Source organism: Dendrobates tinctorius, unplaced genomic scaffold (assembly GCF_039654945.1).
Source record: "Dendrobates tinctorius isolate UK_male_01 unplaced genomic scaffold, ASM3965494v1 ptg000069l, whole genome shotgun sequence".
NCBI classification, from domain to species: Eukaryota; Metazoa; Chordata; class Amphibia; order Anura; family Dendrobatidae; genus Dendrobates; species Dendrobates tinctorius.
Genome location: NW_027361737.1, coordinates 4,448,722 through 4,464,850, shown reverse-complemented (window position 1 = coordinate 4,464,850; position 16,129 = coordinate 4,448,722). Strand labels below are relative to the sequence as shown.

Below are 16,129 nucleotides of genomic sequence, written 5' to 3'. Positions count from 1 at the left end.
TATGTGAGGAGAGTGATATCGTAGCCAGGGAACCCCTAGGAGGACCTGGTCGATACCTTCAGGCATAACAAGAAGAGACAGCATCTCCTGATGAGAAGGACACAGTGAGAGTCTCAGTGGAGCCGTCTGGTGGGTGATTTGGGCCGGGAATGTCGCACCATTCACCACTCTGATAGTGACTGGTTGAGGTAGCAGGACCAGGGGGATTGCGTGTTGTTGGGCGAAGGCAGACGACATGAAATTGTCCTCCACCCCAGAGTCCACGCAAACCTCCACCATCAGAGTGGAAGAATTGAACTCTAATGCCCCTTTAAACAGGATCTTGGAGGAGAAAGTCGCTGTGTCTGGTAGGCCCCCTCCGATAACCACTAGACATGAGCGTTTCCCGACCGCTGTGGGCGCTGGTTAGCAACGTGCCCAGTCTGCCGACAACGGAAACAGACTGGAGAAACTCGTGCAGGCCGGGACTTGAATCCCGTGCGGGACACCTCCATGGCCTCTGGAGGCTCGGGTGGCTGACCGGAAGATTCCAGCGGTCTAGCAAAATTTGGAGCCAACCTATATTGTTGGCTGGACTTGGAGCGCTCCAGCCCTCGCTCGGTGAAGCAAATGTTAATGCGGATGGAGACCGTAATGAGCTCCTCCAAAGTGGTGGGCACCTCCCTGGTAGCCAGGGCGTCTTTGACATGATCAGCCAAGCCTCTCCAGAATATAGGTATGAGAACCTTTTCTGCCCACTCCAGCTCGGAGGCCAGAGTTCTGAAGAGGATGGCATACTGGCTGACCAGAGACGGACCCTGGGTTAGGGCCAGCAACTGAAGTGCGGTGTCGTGCGTGACCCGAGGCGCCAGGAAAACCTGCTTCAGAGTGAGCAGAAAATGGGTGGCACTCTGTACCAGGGGATCCCCACGCTCCCACAGCGAGGTGGCCCACTCCAAGGCCCTGCCCGACAGGAGGGAAATGATAAATCCCACCTTGGCCCGCTCAGAGGTAAATCGTGTGGCCAGCAACTCCAGGTGAATGGAGCACTGACTCGCGAAACCCCTGCATAATGCACTATCACCCGAGAACTTCTCGGGCTGCGGGAGGCGAGACAAGGTCGGGGCAGGACTGGCCGTGGAGACACGAGCGACAGCCTTTGTAGCTGCTTGAAAAGCGACTGAGGTAACATCCACAGCTGAGGTGGAATGATCTAGCGCTGCCAACCTACCCTTCAGCTGCTGGATGTACCTGTGCAGTCGTTGTTCGTCCGCCATTACTAGCCAGACCCTGGCGCTAGGATAATTTTAGCGCTGGCGGAACGCACCAATTTATGAATAATAGTAGGTGCGTTCGCAGCCCGGGGTCCACCGTGTAGAGGTGGTACACTGCTGCTAGGTAATGGCGGAAGAATAGAGCAGCGTGAAAACAGTCACACGTGGGTTACGTCACCCAGTGTGAACAGGAGCGAACTCTGTTGACTCACAGAGCCACACAACCGCTGAACGCAAATACCGGAGCCTGTTTAGCTCACAAAGCCCGGCCAAAAAGCGCAAAGAAAGCGGCCACAGAACTCTACCCCAAGGACACGGGGTTAGAGTTCCTCTAGGCCCTCTGAGCGCACGGCGTCGCTGCCACGAACGCCGCTATAGACGCTGGCTACGGAGTGTGGAGCACGTGCACTGAGGCGTGCTGAGCCACTGATGGGGACTAATGCCTGACTCCGACTCTGCCCTACCTACACCTAAGCCTGTAATTATAAAAACCTGAGACTAAATAAGTAATTTTAAGTATATAGATTTCAAATATGCAAATTTCTTTATTTGTCTGTTCCCAACGTTTCGGCCAATCAAGCCTTTGTCAAGGGTTTTTATCTGTGTGCTGATGTATTATGATTTCAGAAGCTTTTCTCACTTCAGCTTCTGAAACCTCAATACATCAGCACACAGATAAAAACCCTTGACAAAGGCTTGATCGGCCGAAACGTTGGGAACTCTGTGTGACTGACAAATAAAGAAATTTGCATATTTGAAATCTATATACTTAAAATTACTTATTTAGCCTCAGGTTTTTATAATTATTGTCTTATTTTCCTGGGAGCTTTGGCTGTCTTTTCCCATATATTTCCTATATATTACACCTAAGCCTGGGCGCTAGCAGGCTAGGCTGCACAACACATGCGTACCAAGGGTAGGGGTTTCATAATGAGTCAGTCAACAGAGACATTCATACGTGCATACACCACTCACTCCTCATAGTCTGAAAATACTGTGTATCCTAGCGCATGGCCAAGCGGCCATGCGAACCTTTTATAGCCATGCGCGTCCGTCACCTTCCTGGCTTCTCGGATGGGCCAATCCGAACACGCGCAGGACCTGAGCACGTGACCTTCGATCTCCAATGGGAGATCACTCCACGGGCATGCTCAGTGGCTCGACATGGGGACTTAGTCCCTGGAGAAACTCGCTGCTGAGCAGCATGCATTGCCAAAGCTGTGCCAGAGGTGTCAGCAGCAAGCAAACCCATGGAGCTGGTCTGGGCAGAGTGCCAGGATCATCGAGTCTGCTGAGCAACCTCCTCTGTGGCTGGGGAAGAATGGGAGACTGCCGGAGGCAAGACTCAGAATTCCCGCTGAGCAGCGACAGGAACCTAATACTATCTATGAGAGATATGACTGTTGTTGCATATTTGTATGTCACTTTTTATATCCTTTTTATTGAAGCACTGAACCTTTTATATTAAAGCTTAAAACTTTAATAAGTCTCAACCTTGTTGCTCTAAAGAATCCATAGCCTAAGGCCGGGATCACACACAGCGAGATGCTGCCGAATCTCGCAGGTTAAAACCAAGCTCTGGTGCTGGCACTCTGGAGCGGAGCGTGCAGCCGCACAGCAATACATGGAGCTGCACGCTCCCCTCCGGAGTGCCGGTGCCAGAGCTTGGTTTTAACCTGCGAGACTCGGCCGTATCTCGCTGTAGTGTGACTCCGGCCTTAGAGTGTTTTCTCCTGGTGATTGGCACATAGTAGTATTTCTGGGACTCATCGCCTGTGTGTTTGGTGAGTGGTGGCAGCACGTATGAGCGGGGTGTGTTGTCTGTCTTGGGGTGTGATTTATGCTCCCACTGCAGCATAGAACAAAGGTTGAATGCTGGACTGAGTGAGAGGAGAAAGTCACGTGCTGAGAAGCGGGTACGTGACAAATTGGTGGCAGTGGTGGGATATACGAATATATCCTCGCTGGTAATTCATGACACTGTGTATTGCCCCCTCTAACATCAATGACAGCTTGAAGCCCTTTGTGGTAGTTGTGGATGAGGTTCTTTATTTTCTCAGACGGTAAAGCTGCCCATTCTTCTTGACAAAAAGCCTCCAGTTCCTGTAAATTCCTGGGCTGTCTAGCATGAACTGCACGCTTGAGATCTCCCCAGAGTGGCTCAATGACATTAAGATCAGGAGACTGAGATGGCCACTCCAGTATCTTCACTTTGTTCTGCTGTAGCCAATAACAGATCGACTTGACCTTGTGTTTTGGATCGTTGTCATGTTGGAACATCCAAGTACGTCCCATGCGAAGCTTCCAGGCTGATGAGTGCAAATTTGCCTCCAGTATTTTCTGATAACGTGCTGCATTCATCTTTCCTTCAACTTTGACCAAGTTTCCTGTGCCTTTGAAGCTCACACATCCCCAAAACATCAGCGATCCACCTCCGTGCTGCACAGTAGGAATTGTGTTCCTTTCATCTTAGGCCTTGTTGACCTCTCTCCAAATATAACGTTTATAGTTGTGGCCAAAAATTTCAATTTTGGTCTCATCACTCCAAATTACCTTGTTCCAGAAGTTTTGAGGCTTGTCTCTGTGCTGTTTTGCATATTATAGGCGAGATACTTTGTGGCATTTGCGCAGTAATGGCTTTCTTCTGGCTACTTGACCATGCAGCCCATATTTCTTCAAGTACCTCCTTATTGTGCATCTTGTAACAGCCATATCACTAGTTTTCAGAGAGACGAGTATTTCAGTTGATTTTATTTGTGGGTTTTTCTTTGCATCCCTAACAATTTTCCTGGGAGTTGTGGATTAAATTTTTGTTGATCTACCTGATCCTGGGTTTGTTTTAACAGAGCTCCTGATTTTCCATTTGTTAATCACAGTTTGAACGCTGCTAACTGTCACGATCAATTCCTTGGATATCTTTTTGTATCCCTTTCCTGTTTTATACAGTTCAATTACCTTTTCCCGTAGATCCGTTAACTATTCTTTTGCTTTCCCCATGACTCACAATCCAGAAATATCAATGGCTGTATGAAAGATGCAAGAGTCTGTCTGTATCCCAGAAACTCACTCAGCTTTTATGCACACACATTGATTACAAGCAAACAGGTCACAGGTGAAGATGTTACCTTTAGTAGCCATTCAAACCCATTTGTGTCAACTTCTGTGCATGTTATCAGGCTAAAATCACCAGGGTATGTAAACTTTTGATCAGAGTCATTGGATGTTTTGGGTTGTCATTATGATTTAAAAAGAGAAAACACAGTAGTTTGACAATAAATGGCTTCACCCAACCACTAACCCATGAATGGAGAAAGAGTCTTGGCGTTATCATTCATATTGTCTCAAAAAAGGCCAAGAAAGCAAAAATTCTGTAGGGGTATGTAAACTTATGAGCACAACTGTATGCACCTCATGGTCGGGTGCCCACAATCCAGAAGTGGCCGTGCTTTGGATGTAGCATGTGTTCTCTGCATCCAAAGCGCTACCGTCTATCGCATGTGTTCAAGGAACTGTGCGGATTCACTGCATCCAATACATTCTATTGGTGAAATTTCTCTTTCGGAAACTTGTGTCTCTGCAAGAGAAATTAACATGCGTGGTCTGGAGAGACATGTCGCATGTCTATCTCCATGGGTGAGATTCAGGCACCTGTGGACACATAGTGGGCATATTATGCTGTAACATCTGGAAGTTGCGGGTTTAATGTTGCATAAATAGGCAGCGTCAAATCCGCAGCAACTCAGGATCATGTGCGTATACGCTATAACATCACAATTCTGAAACTGGAAGGGACAAAGAAAAATAATTATTTACTAATAATAACTTTTAATAGGGTTCCGCAGTAGATAATAAGCAGGGCAAAGTTAACCTATAGTTTAGTGATCTAGTCTAGAGAAGAAACAAATCACCCCCCTCCCTTTATAATTCAGCTCTCTAGCACTGAATATCTACATGCAGGATATTTAAAGGGAATCTGTGAGCAGGATTTCCCCCAAAACTATTGTCATATACATGTATCTCTTTCGAAGACAAGTCCAGCAATATCTTTACATCAGGGGTGGGGAACCTCAGGCCCCAGGGCCATTTACGGCCCTCGATGACCTTTTATACGGCCCCCGGGCAGATTCTCAGGGACCACAATGTTTTGGCAGGGAGTTGTATTTTGATTTCCACCAGCTCATTAATTTCTTTTTGCTCTGTGAGCACACACACGCAGTGTTCACTAATGAACACTGAAGGGCATGCAATGAAAATATTACGTCCTGAAACCAGTGCCAGAGTCAGGATCTACTTTGTGGGCGGAGTTTGTACTGCCCCCGAAGGATGTTATAAATATCCAAATGGCCCTTGCAGAAAAAAGATTCCCCACCCCTGCTTTACATGGTCAGTGCTTCCTCTGTTATTGAAATATCAGCATTTGAATTAATATGCAAATAAGGCTGAAGATTTGAAACCTCTGTCACTCCAGCTTTATTCTCTGCCCAGAAACATTTCCTCCTGCTTGACTGACAGCCTCTATGCTGTGTGACTTCTGGCAAAGGAGCCATCACTCAAGCAGAGGAGGCAGCTTTGAGCAGGGAATAGAGCTGGAGCGACAGAGGTTTCAGATCTTTTGCCTTATTTGCATATTCATTCAAACTCTGATTTTTCAGTAATGGAATAACGGACTGGCCATGCAAATATATCGTTGGACTTATTTTTAAAAGAGCTACAGGCTTGGGGATGAAATCCTTTTTATGCGTTCCCTTTAAAGGGAACCTGTCACCCCCCTGGGCATTTTTAAGTAAAAGAGCCACCTTCAGCAGCATTAAGGCTGCGCTCTGTGAAGGTGGCTCTTCCGTTTCTGACCCCCAGTAACGCAGAAATATTAACTTTTATAAATAGGTCCTCATACCTGTTATGCGTCCCATAGGTATGGTCTGTCCCCCTGAAAAAGCTGCCTCCCCGCCGTCAATCATGTCTCTGCAGCGTCTGGGCCCCGCCTCCCATAGCCGTCCATCATGCCCCTGTGCTGCCGTCTGGGCCACGCCTCGCATAGATGTCAATCATGCCCCTGTGCTGCTGTTCGGGCCACGCCTCCTTTTGTCTCCTATGGTGGCGCCTGCTCTATGAAAACAGTTCTCGGGCATGCGCAGTGTGCGCTGCCCGTGAACTGACATCAGGCGATCACACCTGCGTGTTGTGGAGTCCCCAGATCCCGCCCCGCAGTGTGAATACATCATAATACACACACTGCGGGGCAGGATCTGGGGCCTCCACAACATGCAGGTGTGATCGCCTGATGTCAATTCACGGGCAGCGTGCACTACGCATGCCCGAGAACTGTTTTCACAGAGCAGGCGCCGCCATAGGAGACAGGAGGCGTGGCCCAGATGGCAGCACAGGGGCATGATTGACGGCTATGGGAGGCAGTGCCCAGACGGCAGCACAGGGGCATGATGGACGGCTATGGGAGGCGGGGCCCAGATGCTATAGAGACATGATTGACGGCGGGGAGGTGGCTGCTTCAGGGAAGACGCCATACCTATGGGACGCATAACAGGTATGAGGACCTATTAATAAAAGTTAATATTTTGGCATTACTGGGGGTCAGAAATGGAAGAGTCACCTTCACAGAGTGCAGCCTTAGTGCTGCTGAAGGTGGCTCTTTTACTTAAAAACATCCAGGGGTGACAGGTTCCCTTTAAGAGTGACAACATATTAATTAATAAGCAAAATTAAATGTTTACATTGAAATATCTGCTCATCATATAATGACACCTACTCATGGGGTACAGAATGCTGATTCAAAAGATGAAGGACAGTTTCAGTCTGATTGGCATGAATATGGAAATCCACGGTCATCCCGGGTGCAATGTGCAATGATGAATCTGGGCTCCAAAAATTGAACTTATAAAAAATATACAAAATATAATAAGGTTAGTGCTGCAAACTGTGGAGATAAAGCAAATGTAGTGGTTTAAAGACCCCCACACACCTTACGTATCAGCTATCTCGCCCAACTCTTTCATAAACAGGAGCGCTCATTCTGCCAAGCGCATCTTTGTTCTCTACGAGAGAGCTGCTGCCAGCCATGGCGTTTCTCTAGCGTGCCAGAGTACTCTGTTTCTGTGATGCTATATAATAATGGCTGCACATGAGATTGTACAAGGTTGGGTTAAGTGCCATAATGGTTGCTCATGAGATTCTACAAGGTTGGGTTAAGTGCCATAATGGCTGCATGGGAGATTGTACAAGGTTGGGTTAGGTGCCATAATGGCTGCATGGGAGATTGTACAAGGTTCGGTTAGGTGCCATAATGGCTGAGCAGGAGATTGTACAAGGTTGGGTTAGATGCCATAATGGCTGCATGGGAGATTGTACAAGATTGGGTTGGGTGCAATAATGTCTGCACAGGAGATCATACAAGGTTGGGTTAGATGCCATAATGACTGTATGGGAGATTGTACAAGGTTGGGTGAGGTGCCATAATGACTGCCTAGGAGATTGTACAAGGTTGGGTTAGGTACCATAATGGCTGCGCAGGAGATTGTACAAGGTTGGGTTATGCAGGAGATTGTGCAAGGTTGGGTTAGGTGCCAGGCTGTCGGAGGCAGTCGGACTCCAATAGAACAAGCCATAAAAGGGATTTTTGCATTATCTTTGTAGACACAGCATTCGTAAAGAGGCAGCGGTGCTACTCAAACATCTATTGCTCCAGCAATCACAAAATTGCCAGGTAAAAGATTGCATGACAAGATCACTAGTCTGCACAGACCTGAGAGATACAGGTTTCAGCGCTAACTTACTCTTAATCTGATGCTGCTTTCTAAGCTACAATTATAGGGGAATTAAGTTATAGGAAACGATTATCTAAAAACAAATCAGAGGTCTTTTCTGACTTGCTGAGTGACACATCATAAAAAATAAAGTAGCAGTAAAAAGTACAATATAAAAAAAATCATACATGTTATTGAAAAAAAACATCTGTCAATGACAAACAAAGCCATGGCTCAGATACAGTGACTTTAACTAGAGCATATTTAATATATCATAATAATTGTCTCACAATAAGGGAAAAAGCACAAATATTATTTTAGGATTTTTATTTCCCTTCTTTAGAAAAATATTGAATGTGAAAAAAGTTATTTCACTTTTTTCACATACTATAAGGACAATGTTGCTAAAGAAAAGCCCCCCCATAATCGCTATTTGGCTAAAATGGTAACATAATATTACATAAGCTATTATTCTAAAAAAAAATAAAAAAAATAATGAAAAAACAAAAAACAAAAACAGATCTAGGTGATTGATTTTACTGCTACTTGGAAGAAATTGAAAAATTGTTGTTAAAGACCCAGAATCATGAAAATCACTGTCGGAAAATATTTTTTTAATCAGACCTCAGCAAAGCTTCTCATATACGTCTCTCAATATGACTACTTACATTAAATGTCTTGTCCATACTTTTAATAATCATCACATGTTCTTCCGTCTCCAGCTCAGTCTGAATCACTTTGTGCCTGGAATGAATTTTGTAAATTACTTTGTAAAGTTTTCTTGGTTCCATCAACATTTAGAAATACTGTAGAAAATTTACCCATGAAAATTGACACTGGATGAAGCAAAACAGACAGCAGAGGCACAAAACCAAATCCACAGCAATCTCATGGTGTTCACACCAGTTATTTGGGTGGCTTGAGTGCTGTTCTTTCCTTTTTGTAGATAATGTTTCCTGGTTGTGCTGTTTCTCCTCCTCAACTCTGTAAGAGGATTTCCCAGCTTATATGAATATTATACTTCATTTCATTTTCTGATTTGTCTTACATTTCAATTCTTCACCCTTTTTTAATATTTTTTGCTTGCTGTCAGTGACAGTGTAAGTTTTTCACAACATTTTGAGTTTGCAGTCTGTGAGTGTAAATATGGTAGTATATGTGCTTGTCCACCAATAAAAATGATTTATTTTGTGTAGGGAACCGGTATGTCAGTCATTAATAATCTATTGAACTAGCTAGATGCATATATGGGGCCCTTGAGTCCGGGGGTCTTGCTGTAAGCAGGGGAACCAGGCCCCCTACCTACGGCCCGGCGGCACACTTTCATCTGTGTCGGGATTCTGGATGCTGATACAGCTGAAAGCAATAGTGAAATAGGGAGCTCCCTCTTCCATCATTTTCCTTCTGCGTTTGAGCTCTGATGTCTTAGCGCAGTGTGTGTGATGGCATCACTACATTGCACCCACTGTCCTGGGCAGTGAAGAGCTTCATAACGCATGCTACAGAGACCAGAGCTGTGGGGGAACAAGGTGAGGTGAGTATTCTTCTTTTTTCTTTTTTAAATCAACATTGTAGCGGCCATCAAACTGTTTGCGTGCATTATATTATATGGAAGGCTATGTAGGTCCAATTATACAATTATATTACAAATAAAGAAAAAAATAGAGTAGCCATAAACCACAATAGAAATGTAAGAAAAATGAAAAATCTTTATTAACACATCTTAAAACAAAATCAGACATTTATAAACACATAATAGAGGTAGATATACAAGGAATAATCCCAGTGTAGCACACGGTAGACATCCCTATATATAAAGTGACAGCAGGCCAAAGCACCATATGTTACAAGTATGAAACTTAGTCTAAGCACCAAAACGAATTGTGCAACTTATCCAGAGACAATGTCTCTATGTACCTAAAAAGGACCAGGTGCTGTATATAGCATGGTGCTAAAATTTATATAAACAATTACTGGCTCAGAGAAATATATCAATCAATTCTGGGATCATACCAAATATCCATATTGCTCATGCCACTTACCCATAGGGGAATATAAATGCAGGGAGGATACCGCGCTCAACCCCGACGCGCGTTTCGCCTCGGCTTTCTCAAGGGGAAGTGCCTATCTATCCTCAAGCACACATATATAAATGCAGCGTTCCAGGTGTAGCTAATCAATAACGGCGCATGCCCAGTGTAGCCGCATAGTAACCGCGCGATGACCCGCCGCCATCAGTGAGCAGCGCGCGTGCGCGGTGAAAAAACACCGCTAGACGTCATCAACACGCGCGCGACCCACAATATGATGGCCGGAGCATTGCGACCAATGTCGGGCACACCGCGCATGCGCTCAGGATCAGCGCCATGTTCTCGGAGACACTGCAAGCGGCCATAATGGTGGGGTCTAAACAGGTAGTTAAACTGCTCACAGGCAAAATACAAAAAAGGGAGGGAGGGGGACATCATAATAAGAAAAAAATCCATGATTGCTAGAAAAGGGAGTCCAGAGAGAATCCCCATTATGTAGTTGTAATAATATACAGCCAATCAAAGACATGAGCAGTGCATATAATATATAACACCATATAGAGAGGAAGACAATAATGCAAATATGTAAAAAAGATAATATTAAGTGTAAATCATAAGGAAATCCCGCCATCATAAAATACCATCTACTGGAGGAAAAAACGTTCTAAAAAAAGAACAAAATATGCCCCAGATCATACATATAAATGGCACTTATGGTACATACAATTAAATATTATATACAGACACAGTAGATCTCATAATGTATAATACTACAAAGCATCATACAATCATCATTAATTAAATGATACAAAATATGGAAAATTCTTCTTAAATGTCTGGACATAACAAGATCAACATTATATAAAAAGTAACCACACCAACCCCCCCCCTCCAAACCACGAACCCCCACCTAATAATGGCAGTATCTTCAGTGAAGCGTAGGAGATGGATGTCATAGTCAACCATGTTTCACAAAATAGCAGGCAGTATAGTTTCCCAGAGAAGGCGACCACTGGTCCAAATAGTTATGAAAAGTATAATGGAACCAACTCTTCCGCATTCAGACATGGATGCCAGAAATAGTACAACTGTGAAATAAACTAGAAAAAACAGACAAAGAATGTTAAAACCAAATTAAAAGCACAACAAGAACAAAAACGGATAAATAGTCAGACCACAACGGAAAAAAGGATAAACTGAGTCATAGCCGGGATCGTTATTATCCCAGTGGAACTTAAGAAACCGTAATACTTCAGAACCCAATTCAAGGTCTATTGGGACCAATCCCTAATTAAGGAAAGGAACAAAGGTATTAGTTTCATTCAGGCCGGCAAGGGCTAAGGTATCTAATGTCACAATCCACCTGCACTCGTGTTGTGCAAGGATCTTTTTAACATTGCCACCACGAATACCACAATCAATCCTATCAATCCCACGGACTAATAAACCCTTGGGATTGGCACTATGAAACAATTTAAAGTGTTTCGGAAGTGTTTTTAGACAGGAAATATCCTCAATATCTCTAGATGCCATTATGTCCCTAACATGTTCACGCACCCGAACTTTAAACTCTCGTGACGTAAGTCCAATATAAATTTTATTACAAGGACAAGTGGCATAATACACCACATTTGATGTGTTGCATGTAATATAACTCTTTATGGAGAAAGTCTTTTTTCCGTCAGATGTACTAAAAGATGTAGATTTACAAATATTTGGACATGCAACATATCTCCCACAAGGGAAACATCTTTGTATACGAGTAAGGCCATGGACTGTTGGTATTGTTGGTACATAATGGCTTTTAACTAGATGATCTTTTAAATTCCAGCTCCGTCTAGGAATGATTCTAGGTCGTGGTGGCAAATGTGCTGCCAAAGTGGTATCAGTATGTAAAATGGGCCAACATTTATCAAAGATTTTCCGCATCCGATCCCACTGGCAGTTAGATGTGGACACAAAACAGATAGTGTCCTTAGTTTCATTTTGTCGAGTGCTGGTGGATTTAGCCAACAAATCATTACGTGGAACCTGCTTAGCCCTCCTATACCCCTGTTTGATGCATCTATTACTATACCCTCTAGCCTTAAATCGATGCCCCAAATCCTTAGCCTGTTGTTCAAACATAAACTCTGTAGAACAAATACGCCTTGTTCTTAAAAATTGCCCAATGGGGATGGCACGAATAATTGGTGGAATGTGTGCCGAAGACGCATGTAATAGGGAATTCCCCGCTGTTGCTTTGCGGAACAAGTCCGTTTGAATCAAGCCTCCCGAATCGGCCTTAATTAAGACATCCAGGAATTCAATACTAGATCTATGCCATTTATAAGTAAATTTGAGATTAAAGGTATTAGAATTAAGACAATGCATGAAATCCTGGAGGTTAGATGATGACCCTTGCCAAATGGCAAAGACGTCATCGATATACCGGTGCCAGCACTGCACATGGTTTACGGCAAGCGTCCTGCCCCCAAAGAAAACCTGCCTCTCCCAAAAACCAAGAAACAGGTTAGCATAGGACGGGGCGCAAGCCGCACCCATGGCAGTGCCGCGCCTCTGCAAGAAGAACCGGTCCTTGAAGACAAAGTAATTATGAAACAAAACGAATTCTAGAAGTTCCATGAGAAATTCACACCAATGGCCATCCTGGCTCGTCATCTCCAAATAAAAACGCACAGCAGCCAATCCATCCACATGGTTAATGGATGTATATAATGATTCAATATCAATAGCCACAAGGATCATGTCATCCTCCAGGGTAATCCCATTGATCTTATTCAACAAATCGGTGGTATCCCTGACATAGGAGGGCAGCGTCTCGACAATAGGTTTCAAATAATAATCAATAAATTTACATGTCATGTCGCATAGCCCCCCCTATGCCAGCTACAATGGGATGACCCGGGGGGTTGGCCGGATCCTTGTGGACCTTGGGTAACAAATAAAAAGTTGGCACCCTAGGGTTCCTGGTCATGAGTCCATCAAAGATTTTTTTGGGAATCAAACCCGACTCAAATGCATTAGACAATATTCTCTCCAAAGACTGAGCAAATGATGCGGTAGGATTATTTGTTAGTTGTTGTTAAGTTTCCTTATTTTTTAGCTGCCGAAAAGCCTCCTTTTCATATTTATCAATGGGCCAGATCACAACATTTCCGCCCTTATCTGCAGCATTAATAACCACATCATTAATCTGTTGTAGCTCCTTTAGAGCTTGTCTTTGTTTAAATGACAGATTGTCCTTATAAATATTCGTAGGGATCTTTTTGAATTCCTCAATCACCATTTTGCAAAATATCTCAACCTGTGGGCATATCGATAAGGCAGGAAATGTCGTGGATCTAGGCATCACTGTTTTTGGGAACATACCTGTAGGTTCCATCTGTTGTTCTCTCAAAAGGTCCTCAAGGGCCAATAATGCTTGATGCTCGGTATCATCATCCACACCTATATGCAGACGACATGCATTGTGCAACTTAGTTAAAATAAGTTTTCGACAGAAAAGATGTTCATCTTTCACGGCTGTGAAGAAATTAAAGCTGTTACTAGGCGCAAAAGACAAGCCCAAACTCAGGAGATCAAGTTGGTCATTAGAAATGACATGGTTTGAAAGATTAATTACCTCCATGTTTTTGGGCTTAGTCTTGGCTCCATGAGTAGGTGATGAATATGCCTTTCTTCTACCTGTATGACGACTTCTAGTATTACGGGTATTCCTGCTATAGGAATCTTTCACTTTAGCTCCAGTTTTAGATATCTGCCTTGACTCATCGGCAGAAGCAAATGAGGACAAAGATTCGGACCTGGCAGCAGACGGAGAATGGTCCCGTTTAGGTGTCGCCTTCCACCTGTATACTCTATTATCCTGAAAGTCAAGAACATCCCTCTGGAATTTTTGGGATTTATTCATACAAATATCTTGCTCCCACTTGGCAAACTCTCCATCTAGATCCTCCTGGAGTTTGGTTAGAGCTTCAGGGGATAAATTCTTTTTAAGTTCTGATTGTAGAACTTCAATCTCAGTCTCCAATGTATTCAATTTAGTGCTATCAAGTTGAACTAATAGCTCCATATATTCCCTAGAGGATCTTGTTGAGATCCTTTCCCAGTTGTCTCTTTATAGTTATGAAGGTTTTGAATTTGTCTTCAATACTGTTTGTTACTGTGTTATTCACAGCTGGTGATTCAAAACAGATGGACTTTCGTGCCCGTGACCAATCGTGGCTGACGCGGCTTAGGCCTCTTTCACACATCAGGTTTTCGCCGTCAGGCGCGATCCGGCGCTTTTGACAGAAACCGGATCCGGCGAAATGCAATGCCGGATCAGGTTTCACCCCCATTGACTTGCATTTGCGCCGGATCGCGCCGGATGGCCATGCGTTTCATCCGGTTTTCGCCGGATCCGGCAATGTGTCGCGATCCGGCGTCTGGAAAAAACGTCTACTGTAACGTTTTTTGTCTCCGGCGAAAAAGCCGGACACGCCGGATCCGGCGCGTCCGGCTTTTTCACACAATGAAAGCCTATGAGCGCCGCAATGCGCCGGATCCGGCGGCCGGATCCGGTTTTTTGGTCTGAGCATGCTCAGTAGCTCTGCCCACAAGACATATATAAAAGCAAGACAGTGGGACCCACAGCCACACCCAACATGCCACCCAAGAAAGCAACCAAGCGAAGCAGGAGAAGGCAGGAGACCACTGCAGCACCATCAGCACCACCACCCCAAATGGAGCAGCAAATAGAACATGCTGAGGAGGGGAGGCCAGCAGCAGATGAGAGACGGTAATTATCAAATCCCCCATTCCTCCAAACTAGGGCCATGGAATATCAAGATATTCATTGGCCCTTTGTTTCTCTTTATTCAACAGCCACCAAAGAGATGCAGCAGCAGCACCATCAGCACCACCCCAAATGGAGCAGCATGCTGAACGGGAGGGGAGTCCAGAAGCAGATGAGAGACGGTAATTATCAAATCCCCCATTCCTCCAAACTAGGGCCATGGAATATCAAGATATTCCTTTGCCCTTTGTTTCTCTTTATTCAACAGCCGCCAAAGAGATGCAGCAGCAGCAGCAGCAGAAATGACATCACTGGCAGCAGCAATACCCACAGCCATGGAGTCTGGCCATCAACAGGACAGCACATCTTCTTCTGGGAGCCCTCCCTCGCATCGTCAGCGTTTGACGGTAAGTTTTTATTTCCAAAATCCATCATCTCTGTAATATATGTCTATTCATTGCCTTTTATTTCAAAACAGGAATCACAAGATGAAGAGGAGCTCCCAGAAGAAGAAGGAAGGGGTGGACAGACGCTTGGAGTGGGCTCACAATTAGTAAGTTTTTTGCATCAAAAGCAGAAACACAACATCACACTACACACAACACATAGAAAACAATGTTCTGCAGACCACACACAGCAAACAAATGCCTACATCCAAACTCATAACATTTTTTGTTTTCTTCTCTAGTCTTCCCAATCTGGTGCTCGGCCAAGAGGTCTTCGCAGTGCCTCCCAGGGTCGTCGGCGACAGCAACGCGGCGGTCACCAGCGTGTAAGTATAAATATTTTTGCTTTGTTTTTTTGCACTTTTTATTTCATTTCTTTTGTGGAGGCTAATTATGTTATTTTTGTCTTTTTCTTTAACAGCCTTCACAGCGTGCTCCCGACTCTGACGGTGAGGATGGAGGGATTGATGTGGACCGCCTCATCGATCTCGTCAGAGAAAGGGAGCCGCTCTGGAATATGGCTGACCGCCGCCACGCTGACCTGATCATTACCCGACGACTCTGGGAGGAAATCTGTTCTCTCCTTGTGGGCCGCTGGGAGGACCTCGAAGCTCGAGACCAGATTAAAGAGCGTAAGTATATACAGTAACGGTTGCTTGATGTAAACCAGTGTTTCCCGAACTCCAGTCCTCGTGGTCCCCACGGATCATGTGTTCAGGATTTCTATTTACTATTGAAATCCTGAAAACATGACCCCTGGGGACCATGAGGACTGGAGTTTGTGAAACACTGATGTTGTATACTAACCACTCCTTTCTCGTTTCAGGGAACAGAATTGTGAATCGGTGACGGTCTGTGAGGG

General features: G+C 44.7%; 1 pseudogene; it reads right to left on the bottom strand.

The window, feature by feature from the left end:
- The window catches only part of LOC141095186 (carboxypeptidase B-like), an 81,534-nt pseudogene extending 72,473 nt beyond the window's left edge, over nucleotides 1–9,061 (bottom strand).
- Nucleotides 9,062–16,129: the final 7,068 nt, after the last annotated feature.